General features: G+C 40.7%; 1 protein-coding gene across 1 annotated transcript in view; it reads left to right on the top strand.

The window, feature by feature from the left end:
• Positions 1–208: 208 nt before the first annotated feature.
• slc1a2b (solute carrier family 1 member 2b) overlaps positions 209–16354 on the top strand; it is a 36265-nt gene continuing 20119 nt past the window's right edge. Inside the window, exon 1 of the mRNA XM_036575922.1 lies at positions 209–493. The gene's annotated coding sequence lies outside the window, so the exon portion shown is untranslated. The remainder of the gene's footprint in view (positions 494–16354) is intronic.

The following is a 16354-nucleotide window of genomic DNA, read 5'->3' as shown; positions in this document are numbered from 1 at the left end:
AGTAATTATTTAATTAAGTAATTATTTTACATACTTTCAGACGACCAATCCTTTAAAATGTTGCACTGTGATGAAAATGAACCTTCAGTGAGCTGCCCTTCCTTGACCTACAGAGAGAGAGAGAGAGAGAGAGAGAGAGATGGAAAGAGAGGAGTGAGTGGAGGGAGAGAGAGAGAGAGAGAGAGAGAGGGAGAGGGGGGTTTTAAAAGTGATGTGGAGCGCGCGCTGAGGGCTGGTCTTCACTGAGAGAGGAGTAGAGGAGGGAGTGACTCCTCGGTGCAGCAGCACTCCGTGTAGTGGGACTGCTGAGTGAGCGGAGCTCCGCGGATTTTACCTCAGCAGTAAAGGCAGAGAAGGGCCCGTCTGCTCTCGGCGCCTCCACACTGCAGCCCTGCCCCCCCTCTCTCTCTAGTGGATGCGAGAATCCAAACCAGCACCGAACACCAAACAGCACCTGACTTGATTCCTCGGGTTTCCTCCCAGGTTCACTGAGGTGAGTCTCTCTCTCTCCCTCTCTGTTTACATGTACACACAGACCAGCACAGGTCAGAAACCACGAGCTCTTACAGCAGTCAGTTAGCTGCCCACCCACAGTAACGGTATAGTTAGCACGTTACATTCTGATGCTGCCAGTGAAGCGAGACCCGTTCAGTATCCACAAACTTGTTTTTAGGTGAGTCTCAGATCACATCCAGTATCAGCATTCAGCATCTGATTGTGTGTGCACACGGAACAACTCCGGTCACTGAGAATAGAGTGAAATTCACCCGAAAGCCTAGAGCTTCTCAAGAGCAGCGAGTTTTAGGTTCCTTTAGTTCCGTTTGTTATGATTAGCATATGATAGGCGGGATTTTTGTGCTTTCTAGTATACTGAGTCACAGTCACTACCCACAAAGCCAAGCGTATCATAAAGAAAGGCTATAAAGAGCGACTCAAGAACGATTATCTGCAGAGTTTATATGATAAAATCACCAAAATGAGTTCAGCGTAAGTTCTGTACAGTAGCCTGTGTGCGCCGCGGTGAAACACCTGACCGCTGGACTACCTGAGAGGAGCAGTACTGTTCGGTCCAAATGGCTGTTTTAGCGATGTCCTGTCGCTTCTCGTGGTTTGGCTGCACCTGTCCCTAAAACTGTGTGTGTGTGTGTGTGTGTGTGTGTGTGTGTGTGTTTGAGGCTGTGAATGACCGGCAGGATGGAACTGTGAGGAAGTGAACAGTGACCGATACGGAGTCTCAGCACGAGACTCTGAAATAACAACACACAGCACTGACAGAAATCAGCCTTAACGCCGCCGTAAACCACACCTTTGACGGATCGTCGTATATTAATCGTATGTCAGGCAGGAGCCGAGCGACTGCCTCTAAAACTCCCGCAGGATTTTGGTAAAGGTGGTCTAAAAACATGGAGCGAGGCTGCATTTCACCTGACTGTCTGCTTACAGGGCTGAATCCCAAACGGCTCCCTAATAGAAATATAGTGCACTCGTTTGCCCGATATTACATGACCGGTGTAGCGCACTATGTAGGGAGAAGGGATCCGTTTGAGACAGAGCCAGACTCCTCAGAGTTATTTCACCTCCTATCACCTGTGAGGCTGTCCTGCTCAGGTCCAGCTTAGAGGGGTCGTTTCAGCCGTGGTCACTGAGGTAAAACAAAACTGACTCTTGGCCTAAATACACAGATATAGCTGAATAATTATATAAAAAAGTAAATCATGAAAGAGCAGTGTTGTTTGAATAAAGCACATCATATGTGAAAGCAACGTCTGTGTAGTCCAGTAACTAATTGCAGTGTGTTGGTCGATGCTGATCTGGGTTAAAATGTTTTTTATTGTTCAGTCTGTTCATTGTATCTATGTTGCCATATGGATAGCCTAGGTATGTATGTATGTATAGATAGATAGATAGATAGATAGATAGATAGATAGACAGACATTGGATAAATTTTTCTCCTACTGAAAATCCACATTCATGTCCAAACATAAGCAATTTCCTGCAGCTCTTCAGAGCAGGCAGTTTATTAACTAAATAGCTCAATTGAGCCAGATCTGTTTTGTTCTCGGTAATCCCGGCGGGAGGTGTGAGCCGGGGGTGAATTCTGCCCTCTGGCTCATATCTGATGGAATGCCTGCTATATGTGATTATGGATGAAATCTGAAAGAGGGGGAGTATCCATGCAGATAATCGATTCTGCCCTGTGCCCAGAGGACCCTCTCACAGCCACGCATTACATTCCTTACACCACAGAATGAGTTGGGATTATTTATGGCTTTGTATAAATGGCCAAATCCACAGAGAGCTTGTGTACTTGTAGAAGACAATTATTGGGCATGGACACATGTGTTTCCCCATCACACTGTCCGTAGTGTATCAGTGCTTGTAAACAAGCAGGCATTTCCTACTGTGTTTGTGTGCTGCGAATAGTGCTGCACAGTATATTGTTTGTTAATCATTATTAAATAATGCTGGTCTTTGCAATACTGATATCGCATTAGGCTGCATTGTGCAAGTGACCCTCTAACAAATTTCTAACAATTTTTTTTGTGTTGTGAACATCCTGAACAATCACAGGTAATCCAAACGAGTTTCTGTTGGGGGGGGGGGATTGGGGGGTGGAGGTTGGCCGGGGAGAATCAAGAGATCAAACCTTAATTCCAGCTGGTCTTTAATCACATCACAGATTCATCATTGTGCTTTTAACATATTTAACATTATCACAGTCACAATATGTTGCAACGTAATCACAATGTCACTTCTATACTGTGCAAGTCTAGATATGAGATGTTTTTTGTGCTCTCTCTCTCTCTCTCTCTCTCTCTCTCTATATATATATATATATATATATATATATATATATATATATATATATATATTGAGCACAAAAAAACATCTCATATCTAGGCTTGCACAGTATAGATGAAGTGACATTGTGATTACGTTGCACGTTGTATATATATATTTGGATGATGTAGCGTAGCGTAGAGTACTACGGCAGTGACTTTTGAGTAAGAGGCGCAAATGCATTTCTTCTCCTTGCTGAACTAATGAAACTCCACTATAGGCATATTTTGTTAATCTGGAAAAAATAGCTTTTTTTCTTTCTCTCTCGTTTGCATATGTATATGCATGCATGCACAGAGGGGCCATGAGCAATGGTGTTTTTTTCTCTAATGGAAGTGGAGCATGCCAAAAAAACATCTTTTTGTTAACGTAAGTGGAGGTCTGTTACTTTAATTAGAGTATATGTCAGTCAGAGTGGCTTGGGATTGCCCTAAGATCCTTTTTGAACGTGGGGGTATACAATTTGGACAAAGGGAAAGCTACACAGTACATGAGACAATAAGGCGTAGTTAAGATAAGAGAATGACGTGTGTTCATGAGAGGGTGTTAGGACATTCTGAGTCATTCAGCAATAAAGAAGACACCTCCCTTGTGTTTTCATGTAGATCTGTGGTGACTTATTCATGTACAATTGCTGGACAATGAATGCCCACACCATTAAAAGAGCTTTACTCAAATTAAGCTCAGGATTACAAAGGATAAAAAGGATTGTAAATAGCGATCTTATCTGAACCGAAAACAAAAGAGCGATGCTGTGCTTTGATACTTTTGATGCCGATGGAATGATCTGGTGTCATAAAATGAGATGTATCAAATTAAAATTTTATGTAGAGCAGATTTTTTGGCCTATTGCTGCAGACTGAGATCAGATGTCATCACAGGCTTGCCTTTTCACCGAGCAACAAAACGGCACGAAGTGGAGGCAAAAGACCCTGCTGGTGTGCTGGCAGAAGTGTAGAGAGGAGAGCATTTGAGATGCAGGGAACACAGTGGTCTATCCATTAGGTCTGTCTTTACGGGAGAAAGGAGGGAAAGAGAGGGAGAAAAGATGAGAGACAGTGGGGCTCTGTTTGTGAAGGGAACTGTGGGGGTTTTGGGATGGGGTGATGAAGAACGAGGGAAGGGGGTGGACAGGCAATGGATTGTGGCAGTGCCCAACACTTAGGGGCATCTGAACCTGGCAAAGCAGTCCATATAAAGCCTTAAGTGTGGACCACTCATTAGAGAAACTGCAGATTTTTAATGAAGAACTAGAGATCTAGAGATGCACTGTTATCGGAATCCAATGTGCCGATTTCAGGGTTTTTTTTTTTTGTTTTTCCATGTTCATATCTGTAGATGTAGATACTGATGTTAATTAGTGATGGGTGATATTAAAAAAATATAACATTGCAATACTTAAAAACATCACAATATTTTGACACGCAGACACAATTGACCAGTAGTCCACTTTTAAAACCTGCCATTAAAAACTTTAACATTTCACACACTGCACTGCATTAAATCTAATGAAACAGGACTAATTATGCCCTCTTTGTGATGAAATGTGCAGTTGATCATTGTTTATTCTAAAATTGATCACAATAGCAATAAAATATCGTCATAATGCTCACTTCCAATGCTAATACATATGCATTTTGTAGAACATAACTGTTGGGCCTACATCCATCCGGATTAGCATTATGGAGAAATATAAGATTTATTTGTACAGGGTAACAAATGCAGTAAAATGAATAAAATACACTCTAGCACAGGAGCCCAGTGTGTCCTAAACATTCTGCTCTCTCAGAATACAATAAATACTTAATCAGATATTGGCTTGGATTCTCAGTCAAATTAAAGCGTTGATCTATTTACTTTAAACAATCAATCTGATTCAAATATTATTGTGCATCCCTAGAGAACATAGATAGAGAGACGTGGATTAGCCGTAAAATTAAAGAGGTAGAATAAGCAAAAGGAGAAAAAGAATGGGAATAAATAAATGGAAACGGAATAGAGAGCTTCAAAGTAGAAAAAATAAGATGTTTTTGTGCATATGTGTGAGTGTTCATGTCCATTCATCCTATTCAGAGCTTGTGGACAGGCTGGCATTGGGCGGCATCTACTGTAGCGCTTGAGTAATCCTCCTGGGAACAGGCGAGCACTGCCAAAGTGCCATCCAGTTCCTTTTCCCTCTCTCTCTCCTGTTCATCACTCCTCCATGTCTCTGTCCATCTGTTTTGGTACATATCTCTCCCTCTCTCCTCCCCGTTCATGTTCCTCTGCGGCCTGTATGGACTTCAAAATGAATTGGAAGGCAGTGGCAGGGTTAGTCACTTGCTCTTTCTGCTGTCATCTCCCTCGCCGTCTGAAGTGCTGAAATCTGCAGCGAGCTGCGAGAGAGCGCATTCCCATGAGCAGCACTTAACAAAGGAAGCCAGCGTGCAGAACACACACTCGCCTCTGAGAGAGGTTCAGCACGGCTCTCTGATAGATCTGCATCTGTAAGGTGGATCTTTCAGGCTTGTTTAGTTTAGCCTACCTGTTACTCTACACAACTTCAGGCTTCACAAAGAAATGCCACATTTTTGGACAGTTTAGAGATGTGCAGTATGTGGAGGCATGTAAGGGGGAAAACAGAGAGACAGAGAGAGAAAGGGAGAGAGAGCATGACAGGGAGAGAGTGAGAGAGAAAGAGATGGAGAGAGAGCATGACAGGGAGAGAGTGAGAGAGAAAGAGATGGAGAGAGAGCGGGAGACAGAGAGAGAGACAGACAAAAAGAGTGGGAGAAAGAAAGGGAAAGGTGTATAATTGAATATCAAGAATGAGAGAGAAAGTTGGAGAAAGAAAGAGAGAGATTGAGAAAGGGAGAGAGACTGAGGCTGTGTTCAGACTGCAGGCAAATTGGATTTTCAAATCAGAACTTTTGAGACGACTATCTGCACTGTTTTTTGCAAGTGATCAGATCAGATTTGTGTGTCCAGAAATCACCAGCCTATGGGTTGCCTTGGTAACAATGCATTGGTCAGTAATTGTGTAGCTATGCTGGTGACAAGGATTTCAAACGTGGATGCAGGAGAGAATTCTTCAGAATTCTCTGGCATAAGCCTGAATCTTTGGCTTTCTTCTTGAATCCCAGAACTTCCGTCACTCTGGATTTGACATCATTGTCGTTGGTCGTGTTGCGAGTGACACAAAAGACACTTTGAAATCGGATTTGAGCAACCAGAGCATCCATACTGAGATGCATCTGTAAAAATCTGATTGGAATCGCATTTCAAACTATGTACAAATGTGGTTTGGATCCGATTTGCAAAAAAAATCAGATTCCACTTTTTGCTGTCCAGATTATCAAAAATCAATCTGGATGTGCCAAAAATCAGATTTGGGCTGGCAGTCTGAACAAGGCCTGAGAGAGAGAGATATCAATACAGACAAAGAGAGGAAGAACGCAAGAGAGACAGAAAAAGAGAGAGGGAAAAGGAAACTAAGAGAAATCTTTTGGTTGGTCTGCGATAAGGCAATGAGAAAGAGAGAGAGAAAGACATGAAGAGAGAGATGTAGAAAGATACTGACAGAAAAGGTGAAAGACAGAAAGAGAGAGAAAGATAGCAAGATATATATAGAGATAGAAAGAGAGAGGGAGACAGAAAGAAATATTTTGGTTGGTCTACAAGAAGACTATGAAGTGTCTGTCTCTTTTTGTTCTAAAAAAAATTTGTGTTTCAAGTCTTTCTATTTTAACCAAAAGTAGAAGAAATGTAGCTTGCAATAGTTGGCTGAAGCAGGTTATAGCCTAGCTTGGGGAGTCTGACGAGTCTTTGATAGACTTCTGTTCACTGATAATGTATTTTAAATGAAGAGCTGAAGTTCATGCCATTAAAACTCTTACAAATAAAGGTACTCAAAAGGTACTCTGGTATGTTGCCACAGAACACAGGTTTCCAGCCCTGGTCCTGGAGTTTTAGTGTTTGCCTGCTCTAAAACACCCACTTCAACTAAGGAAGCTGCTTAGTTGGATCAGGCGTGTTCAGAGCAGGGCTGGGATAGTCCAGGATAAAGGTTGACAACACTGCCATAAAAGAGCCATTTTTGGTCCCCTCCAGAAGCTTTCAGTGGAAGGTTCTTTAAAAAAAGAACCATTTTTGTAAATGAGATGTGAGTGCAAAGAACCTTTTTAAAGTTTAAAGAACCTTCACCATTTTCCCCCTATTTTTGTCGAGAACCTCCAAGCGAGGAACTTGTTTTTTATTATTACTATTTATCTTAGTGTGAGTAGATATATTAGAAACATTCTGTTAACATTGCCAAGGATGGATAAAAGTTACAGACGGTTGAATGCAAACCGAGAAATGGATCATTTGTTCAATGAAGGCGTGCCAAGTGCCTGCTGAAAGCTTTCCAACTGCAAACATGGATCAAGACAAGTGACTGTATTTTATACTCTCATCTGTTCCCTGTTTCACTTCTCAGGCAGTAACTCTGTACTGTTCTGTTGTGCTAGAACAGTAGACATAATCTGAGTGTGTTGATGAGAACGTGTACATGTAGAGATATGATCAGAGACAGTACACCTTGTACTGAGGCATTATTTTGTGTCAAGAATGGCACCAATAGTGCCAAATTACATTTGATTTTTCGACCTTTTCTAATGTGTTTAGTGTTTAATGTGTTTGCTTTTGTGTCCTTGTTTTGTAGGCGTGCTTTGCCCAGAATAGAAGTGATGGTCATTTGGTTGGATGTTTTGAAAGTGGAAGAGAATGATCATAGCAGTCACATGGCTGTCTGTTAGGAGTAGACACATGTTTTTCTTATTTAATTACAGTAGTTATAGATATAGTAGTGATTACTGTTATCTTGCACAGCAGTGACAGTCATGCAGGCCTGATCTTCCAAACCACCCAGGGTCCCTCTGGCACTGGCCTGTCCCAAATTAAGGTCAGCATCGGGGAGACACGAACAGGCCCTCCAATAGAACATCAGATGTGGGGGGAGTCTCATGTTTGTTCTCTTTGTTGGCACTAGAAACGATACAGTCTGTGAACAATCCCTCATTGTTTGCAAGAGAAACAAATGATAATTAAAGTGAATTGCATTACAACAAAATGGAAGAGCTCATCTGAACAATCAGACCTAATACATAATATGTAAGATTTAGAAAGATGGTCACGTGGCCACAACCAGTGACACCTGCATTCAGCATGCCAAAGCATGATAATATGATGAGGACCAGCCCCATATATTAGAGCAGTACAACTGTAAGACTGTGTATTAGTGCAGTAAAATGTTAATTCAAGGTTTTTTTTTATTATTTGAGAGCTTAAATTGTAATGACAATAATAAGTTATCAAATCAGTGGTCAAGTGATTAGATCAGTTTGATGCCAGTGAGCTCCCAAAGTAGGCATCTAGCAAAATGGGGTAAATCTATCCAAATACTATTTCTTAATTCACTAAACCACTCAAAGACATGAAAAATATTTTATAGACAAGTATATTTTTTCAAAAAGCAGATGTTCATAAAGCTAAACTGATAATACAGTGTACATTAGACGTTTTGACACCTGTGAGCTACCAAGTTAAGCATCTAACAAAATATTAAGGTACACAATGAATAGTTAAGTATTTAGAGGGGTTTCTTCACAAACTGGTGATCATCTTAAAGTCCATGAAGAGTAAATTTCAGCCACGTATCTCTCTGTGCAAAATCAGAAATTCTCCTTAGGTTTCTGAAAGTCTTAATGACAACCTCTCTTCTTAAATGTTGTCCTTTCTGTCCATATTTGGAAAAGAGAGAGAGCAGGTGTTGAATACTGCTTTTGGAGTAGAGGCTCAAGAGTAAGGGGAAAAATCTGTTCTCACCTTGGACCCCTCTCAAGACCTATGGACAAACCTTGACACCTCTCTGCATCCCTCTTCTTTTTTCTGTCCTCTATCCTTTCCCCCCTTCTCCTAATTTTCAGCTAAAGTCCCTAATGGGCTTTTGAGGAAGCTTTGTATGCGTCTTTGTGCCAGGGCCGGAGGATTGCGGGGCATTAATTCCACTCTTGAGTATGTAAATAGCCGGAGCTGTGGGAGCGGAGAGCCGAGCTGCCACTTACTCACTTAATCTCAGAGCGCTTCATCACTTTTACGCGCTCTTAACGGGAACGCATGAGAAGCCCAGTGCCACACACACAATGGCAGCTCCCCGAGGGGGGCACCACGGCACCCTATGTCCACCGCCTTCTTCTTCCGGAGGGCCCCTATTCCTCCTCTTCTGCCTGTGCTTCGCCCACCCCTTCCCAGCAACCCCTGCCTGAGCTGCGGAGGCACACACACAGGACCGTCTCTGTTTACCTCCGGCCACGGCCAGCGGAACACTAAACAATCCCCTTCACTGCCTGTTTGTCAGGCCTGCTTTTGAAAGGCAGGGCAGAGAGAAAGATGAGGAAACAATTAAAAACCCCTCCTGAACCTTTGCGCTAACAGTTTCCCAGCGCAGGGAGCCTGTGAACGGGCGCTGAGCCCTCTAAACTGCCCCATTATTCCACTGCACTTGGCGTGTTCCAAGAGCGGCTCGCCTCAATGGCCATCCCAACACAGTGGACTTTTTGTGGGGGACTTGGCTCACCACACCATGCACTGGTTAATTAGGAATTGCATTCATTTATCTATCTATCCATCCATCTGTCTGTCCACCTACCTATGGCCTCTCTTTCGGGCTCCATAGTGACGACACATTGTTCGTTTCAGCGTGGCATTCTCCGCACTGTATGTAGTGTCAGGAGAGGCAGTGATCAGATGTTTACATCTGAGGATTTCCAGGGGGGCCATCTGTGATTTTAGCTCCACAGGGCACCATAATCCCTAATGGTTCATGATTTCAGATTGAATAATAAATGAGTAGGCCCAAATAATTATTGTTTGTAAGGAGAAATACCCAGAACTCTGAATGTTTATGTCCTGCTATTACTATTAATACAGTATTAAAGGTGGCAAAAAAACTTTCAGTGGGTTTCATGAAAGAATGATTCTGGTAGATCCAATGTATGAATGTGAAGAAACTTTTTTCGAAGACTCCAAATACCAAATATCAAAGCACCAGACATATTGTAAAGTGGAGCAACCAATACCCCTGTATTAACCTTTAATTTTAAAAGAATTACCATTACTATTAGTATTCAACAGATGTATATTTATTCCTATTCACACAAAAACATATATACCCAGTGGTGTCCAAATAAGAGGCGCAAGCCTCTATCTTTCATCATTTCACATAAGCAGACACAGCCCTTTCACTTCCATTGTAAAGGTAAATTGTGTCTGGGTTAAGAACTTCTTCAGAACTTCTTCAGTGTGAAATCAGTCACTTACATCAAGTCATACAGAGTTCAAGTTTCATCTGTGGAGTTGCATTTGAGGACATTTGTGCTGGTGACATTTGAGAGTTGAGAGAGCTGAGAATTAGCAGGTTTGTATGCTCATTATTATGAAATAAAGAGTCTGCTAGAAACAAATATCATAATTGAATATAAAGAATTGCACAACCGCCTAATTAAATAGATAAAAGTGCCCCTGTGCTGCCTCACACCATGGCAATCCAATCAATTGCTGGAGAAATATTTGCATAGTTTTAGAGAGCACACAGTGAACAATGATGTGGAAAAAAAACACGACCCCTGAGAGAGACCAGCCCAGGATAATTCACTGCAAAGGTGCCAGCATCTCTGCTGCCTTGATCTTTCCCCATTTGATATCTTCCACTTCCCTCTCTTTCATATACTAATAAAAATGAATGATGTTATGATTTGCTCTTTTGCTAGGCTGTTGCTGTTAATTAACTGTAATGGTGAGACTTATGAGCCATGTGTTACAAAGCTCTCTGTCGTAGCTGGTCTTGGGCTTTGTGGATCTGAAAAGATGAAGAGTGATGGCATATTTCTGCATATTCTGAAAAGAAATCAGTATTCAAAGAGCATTCATGAATTCTCTCAAACTATTTTGGTAGTCATTTTGATGATACTTAAGGTTTTGGGGCTGAAGTGAAACACTCGTTTAGGATTTAGTTGACATTATAACATATTTTTATCTAAATTAATTTGACTGTTACAACACTGCTACTACCACAGCTCTTTTAAATGTGCATACACAGTAGCCTATGTGTAATTGCATTCCTCTCATCTACATTAGACACGCAAACATGCACACAAGGAATACAAAAGCCCTTCTCTTTGCACAGGTACATGAATTCCCCTGAACAGTTCACATACTCAAAACACGTCCTGGAGATTCAGTGCAATGAATTTGCATTTACATGTTTTATTCAGATAGATACAATGGGAATATAATCAATCTGTTATATTTAAATGTTGTATATAAATTACCTCAGAGATCTATAAAAGTCAAAACGCCAGGTTCTCTATTCAATAATTGTTTTGTTCCTGTGGTAGATATTAATTATCTGTAATTTAGCTGTTTAATCAGATGAGGATACATTTATAGAAATGTGATGATTTTAATTGTTTCCCTTTACCAATGAAATGGATCTTTACTATATTGTAGAATACAGAATCAGCACCACTAATCTGGGAAAACATAGTAAAGTCTGCCAATGCTTTAAACATGATTTACCACATTCCTCTTCCAAGAGAGTTCAGGCAGTTCACAGTGTGTTTTGCAATATTCAGAGAAAGATAACTTTTATAGACTATCATTCTTTGACTAGACCTATCCATGCTCCACCCACAGATGCATTCTTTCATAGCAACTGCAGCACGGTTGGACAACTGGAACTGGAACTGGAAACTCAATGTTATGTAGGCACTCTAAACAAAGACTGCTACAGTTTCTCATTGTATTGAACAGGATTTTTGCCAGCGTTGTGTAAAGCTGGTCCAAGCTCTCAACAGTAACTCTCCCTCTCATGAGAATTTAGCTGATTACATTCCTGGGGACCACCCTGGCACAGACAGTGCTGGGCACGGCTTGGACTCAAACCTGATCCCAGTGGTCTGGTGCACCTCTGTAGTACACAGTCTGAGACAATCATTTGTCAGTTTATGAATGATGAATCTGCTCTACAATGTCAGCAGTTTGTCAGTTAAGGCACATATATATTGCTTCAAAAATATAAAATAAAGATTTCTATGAAACGCAAAATGATCCAAACAAGTTTTACAGCATTACTAATTACAGTAGGGATGCACAATAATGATGGAATCATACCGGTATCGACAGATAATTGCTCAAAACACTTATCAGCAATGGACAGATGTTTAGATTTGACCGATATTGGATGACATATTTATCGTACGCTACACTGCGCTAAAATGTCTGCATTTTATTAATTTTACTGCATTGGTAACCCTAAAGAGATAAATGTTCTCTGCAATGCTAATCCAGGTAGATGTAGTCACATCTGCATTCTATAAATGTTTCATAAAGGCTTGTGCTTGTGTTGTATTGGCATCTACATCTGTCTGCAGTTATCGGTGCATCCCTAAATTACAGCTTGTTCATGTAATTTGTAACCAAAAAGTTTTTGTCCAACAGTGGTTATATCTCACTGAGTGTTCCTGAAAGATGATTTTTATCCAAATTGACATGGTGGGAGAACCATTTTCCACCTGGTTAGTCAGGCTTTGTTCTGTGGAATCTGCTGTCTTTAGTAAAGCAGACACAGGGCAAGAGCGTTGTGTTAACTGTGACCTCTCTGGTTCAGATCGATGTGTGTGTTGCCTGATTTTTTTCATATTCACACATTTGCCATGTAAGTCCGTTTTGCTTCATTTCTCCATAACTGCTTCTCTGTCCTGTGTGTGTTTATGTTTGAATGTATATGTGTGCATTGGGTTAGTGACAGGCTGTGTCCCAATCATATCATTCCCCCAACCCTGTCATTCCCCATTTTCACTCCAGTCAGCTACCTTGACACTTCCACTCTCCTTCTCTTTCTATCTCTGTCTTATTCTCTGTGTCCCTGTGTTTTTCCTCTGTATGCGTGAGCAGTGGAGCAGGTGGTGGTGGTGGTGGGGGGGGGTGGTCCAGGCTGGTTTAATGAGATCCTCGGGGGGTTTGAGATGAGTCGATCAAACGCAGCACACCACCAGAAGCAGTCTTTAAACAGACGTGCTGACACTAATGATAAAGCCTGGTTTGGCAAGGCTGCCGTGCATACTGGAGCCATAGTCCTCCTCCAGCCTCTGCCAAAGGCTGGGGGAGATTTCAGTTTTGTTTTAGTCTGTGTTAATCAATACAGGGCTGCATGGGAGATCCCCAGAAGACACAAGGTAATAGGGGTGCCAGCAGATTTGCTTTATAAAAATATTGTTATTGAACAATAAATTTAGATTTTGACATGTAGATTTGATTTCGAACAGATATTTGATGGTGCATTTATTTGGCTCTGGAAGAGCAGGATGTTTAAGTGATGTTGGGCTACAGCGCTAAATGTCTACATTTTATTATAATATCACAGGAATGTTTCCATATTGTCGCGTCCCTACAGAATTGTGAAGAATCTTTAAAGGAATAGTTCAGTGAAAAATCCAGTTTATTTGATTTTCCACTTATCCCAAAGTCAGCCAAGCCATATTTTGTTTCCAAAAATTTCCTTTTTTTAGACTTAGTTTAGTTTAGTCAAACATTTCTAAGAAAAACTGGACGTCTCTCAAACCATTGCTATAGTTACATATCCTGATGATAATGTAGCCTAAATGTGTAAATAAGTCTATGCTATTTGACTAAATCATTTTTAAAACAAGTTTACATAGCTTATAAATGTAAATTGAAGCAGATATATGAAGATTTTGGCATGTATTTGTGGAAGCGATTAGGGTGACTACCGACTTCTAGTGTTTGTTAGCACCAGCAGCTCCAATTTTAAACTGTAGAAGCAAAATTTTGACACAAACCTTGTCTTAGCTGATTGACTGCATTTGAGGTAAGTGGAAAATCTTCTAAATTAGGTTTCTGAAATTGCCTTACAAGGGCATTAACCCTCAGAAGCATAGAGTTATAGCAGGAAAGATATATGAACAAAAGAAGCATGAAAGGCAGATTGTGAAGGAAGTGAGAGAAACAGGGAAAGAGAAAGTGAGAAAGAGGTGGGTGAGGAGAGGAGAAAGAGAGAGGGTGGAGAAAGAATTAGAAGGAAATTAAGTGAGAAAGACACAGGAAAAAGGACACTGAGGGGTTTTCCATCCTCCATCCCTAGGGTCCACTCTTATTCTAGCCCACTCGTTTACTATTTACCCCATGAATGAGTATCATCAAGTGTGGCCTGGCTACCACTCCTAGCATAATGGCTCTGTTAGCACATAATTGTAGTGGAGTTGGTCACATCTGAAAGCCCTGTGCACACAGTGGCATCACGATTTCCCATAATTCCCTAATCACCACCTCATTACAGCAAGAATGAGGTCGCCACAAACAAAGCGAATCGCTCCGCTCATGCTGATGGAGTTGCATGTAAGAGTCAGTCATGCGTTTTGTGCAGGCCCTGCTGCTCTCAGTGAAAACGGGTAGACAAATAGTGATCATGGCTGAGTAACTGGACAGCAATCTCAGGTGAAAATAGGTATTTTATTCTCTTTTTATTCACTACTGCCAAAGGGTCACTGATGGAAAATGACTCTTGAAAGTGACTGTTATCCCCCATGTAAGCTTTTTATACTGGAACACAAAATCAGACTTTAGCACACTGAATCCAGCATATCAGACTGCTAGACTTCAAGATTTGCTGATACAGAGCTTTTTACAACAGCTGTTCTCAGATAGCAGATAGATATATAGATGAGTTTGTCTGTATTTGCCTACAAATAAACTATACCTACACTATATCTGTAGTAGGTATTTAATGATGCAGAGCTCAAAGTAGTCCTTCACTGGAAAACCCGATTACAGATTATGGAATCAAAGCAAAGCATAATGGGAGTACAGTGGGATCGGAGCTCTTAATGTAATCAGAGCGGTTTTGGAATTGCCTTGAAGCCAGCCATGCCAAAGCTATTTCTTGAATGACACCAATTAAAAAATTTGAGTCACACTGTCCTCTCAAAACAGCAATTTGGCTAAAGGGCATTTTCTTAACTGGGGAGAATATGGTGACAGATGACCACTGAACTCACAAATGTGCATTCTTTTTTGTAATGTGGGGTTTATGCACTGTAACCCTTCTATAATATCTCTCTCTGTGTAGTCGTGGATGGACTGTTCTTGATGACACAGTCTGATCACGTCCTGCCTTGACATGGTCAATTCTGAGTAACAGTTACTCTTCTGTTTCTCCTTACTAGCTAATTTATGAGCATCACAGTCATTGACCACAATTTCAGATCCTATTTGTTGATGTCTTTCTCATAGATCTAAATGCAGATGTCACTTTAGTCACTGTTCCTATTGAAACATTAGCCAGTTGAGCAGTGTTTGTGACTGAAGCTCCTGCTGTCTGTGCCCCAAATATGAACTCTCAAAGTCAATTAGATTTCTTCCTCCTGCCATACTGATCCAAAATCAAGGTGAACTGGGCCTGCACAGAATTTTTCCACATGGCAGGATGTTAATTGTGTGTTAATGTTAATGAGTTACAAGGTTTTGATTTGACAGCAGCAATATATATGTGTGAGAAGTAATGAATGATTTTGAGGTCAAGATTTGAATCAATTTTCAATATGTTATGTCTTGATTGTATTGGTATTTTGCATTCTATATTCTATTCTATGCAATATTATATTTCAAAACAAAATATTGCAAAGTCATGTGTCCTTGTGATCTCATGAAACAACTGAACTGTGAACAATATAAAAACATGATCTGCCTCATATAAACCTTATACAGCATGTCTCCATTTACTGCCATCAAATATATTCAAATAACAAATATATGCTGACATAAAGCATTAACTATAATTTTCTGTTTCAGTGTTTTTTTGTCATCTATACACAGAGTTAGTATGTCTCATGTGTAGCCAAACATAATGCTACCGCTCTCATTAAACACACACACACACACAACTAATTTTGCGCGCGCGTGTGTACATTTAGTTAAGTACGTGTGTATCCAGCAGCAATAATTTGACCTTTGTCTGGACATGCAGATTCTAAATGTCCCTTGGCTCTGATGTCAGACTCTGTGTGTGTATATATGTGTGTCCTACAGGCTGAATTGGGATAGCTGAAACTTTTTTTGTTTGTTTGTTGTTTTTAAAAAATATTCTGCTGCATAGTTTTGCCTTGACCAACAACCAGTTTTGATGCCTAACATTAAATAATAACTGTAAATAGGGTGACAACGTGAGAGGAAGAGAGAATTAAAAAGTTCATATCTGTCAGTAGTGAATTGCTGACCTCAAAGTGCCAGAGTTCCGCAGTAAGAGAAAACAGTTTTCAGCTTCTGATTTCACCAGTCTAAAACATTAAATTAGCTGATTTTAATTCATTGGTTTAATTAAATTAATTGGCTTAATATACACATATGGATAATGGCTCTTAATCGACCCAACTATGTGAGAGAAACTCATAATTCAAACAACAGGTCCAATGGTTGGCTA

Source organism: Colossoma macropomum, unplaced genomic scaffold, assembly GCF_904425465.1.
Source record: "Colossoma macropomum unplaced genomic scaffold, Colossoma_macropomum, whole genome shotgun sequence".
Lineage (NCBI taxonomy): Eukaryota > Metazoa > Chordata > Actinopteri > Characiformes > Serrasalmidae > Colossoma > Colossoma macropomum.
The sequence above is the reverse complement of the archived record's forward strand: the minus strand, read 5'-3'. Positions and strand labels throughout refer to the sequence as shown.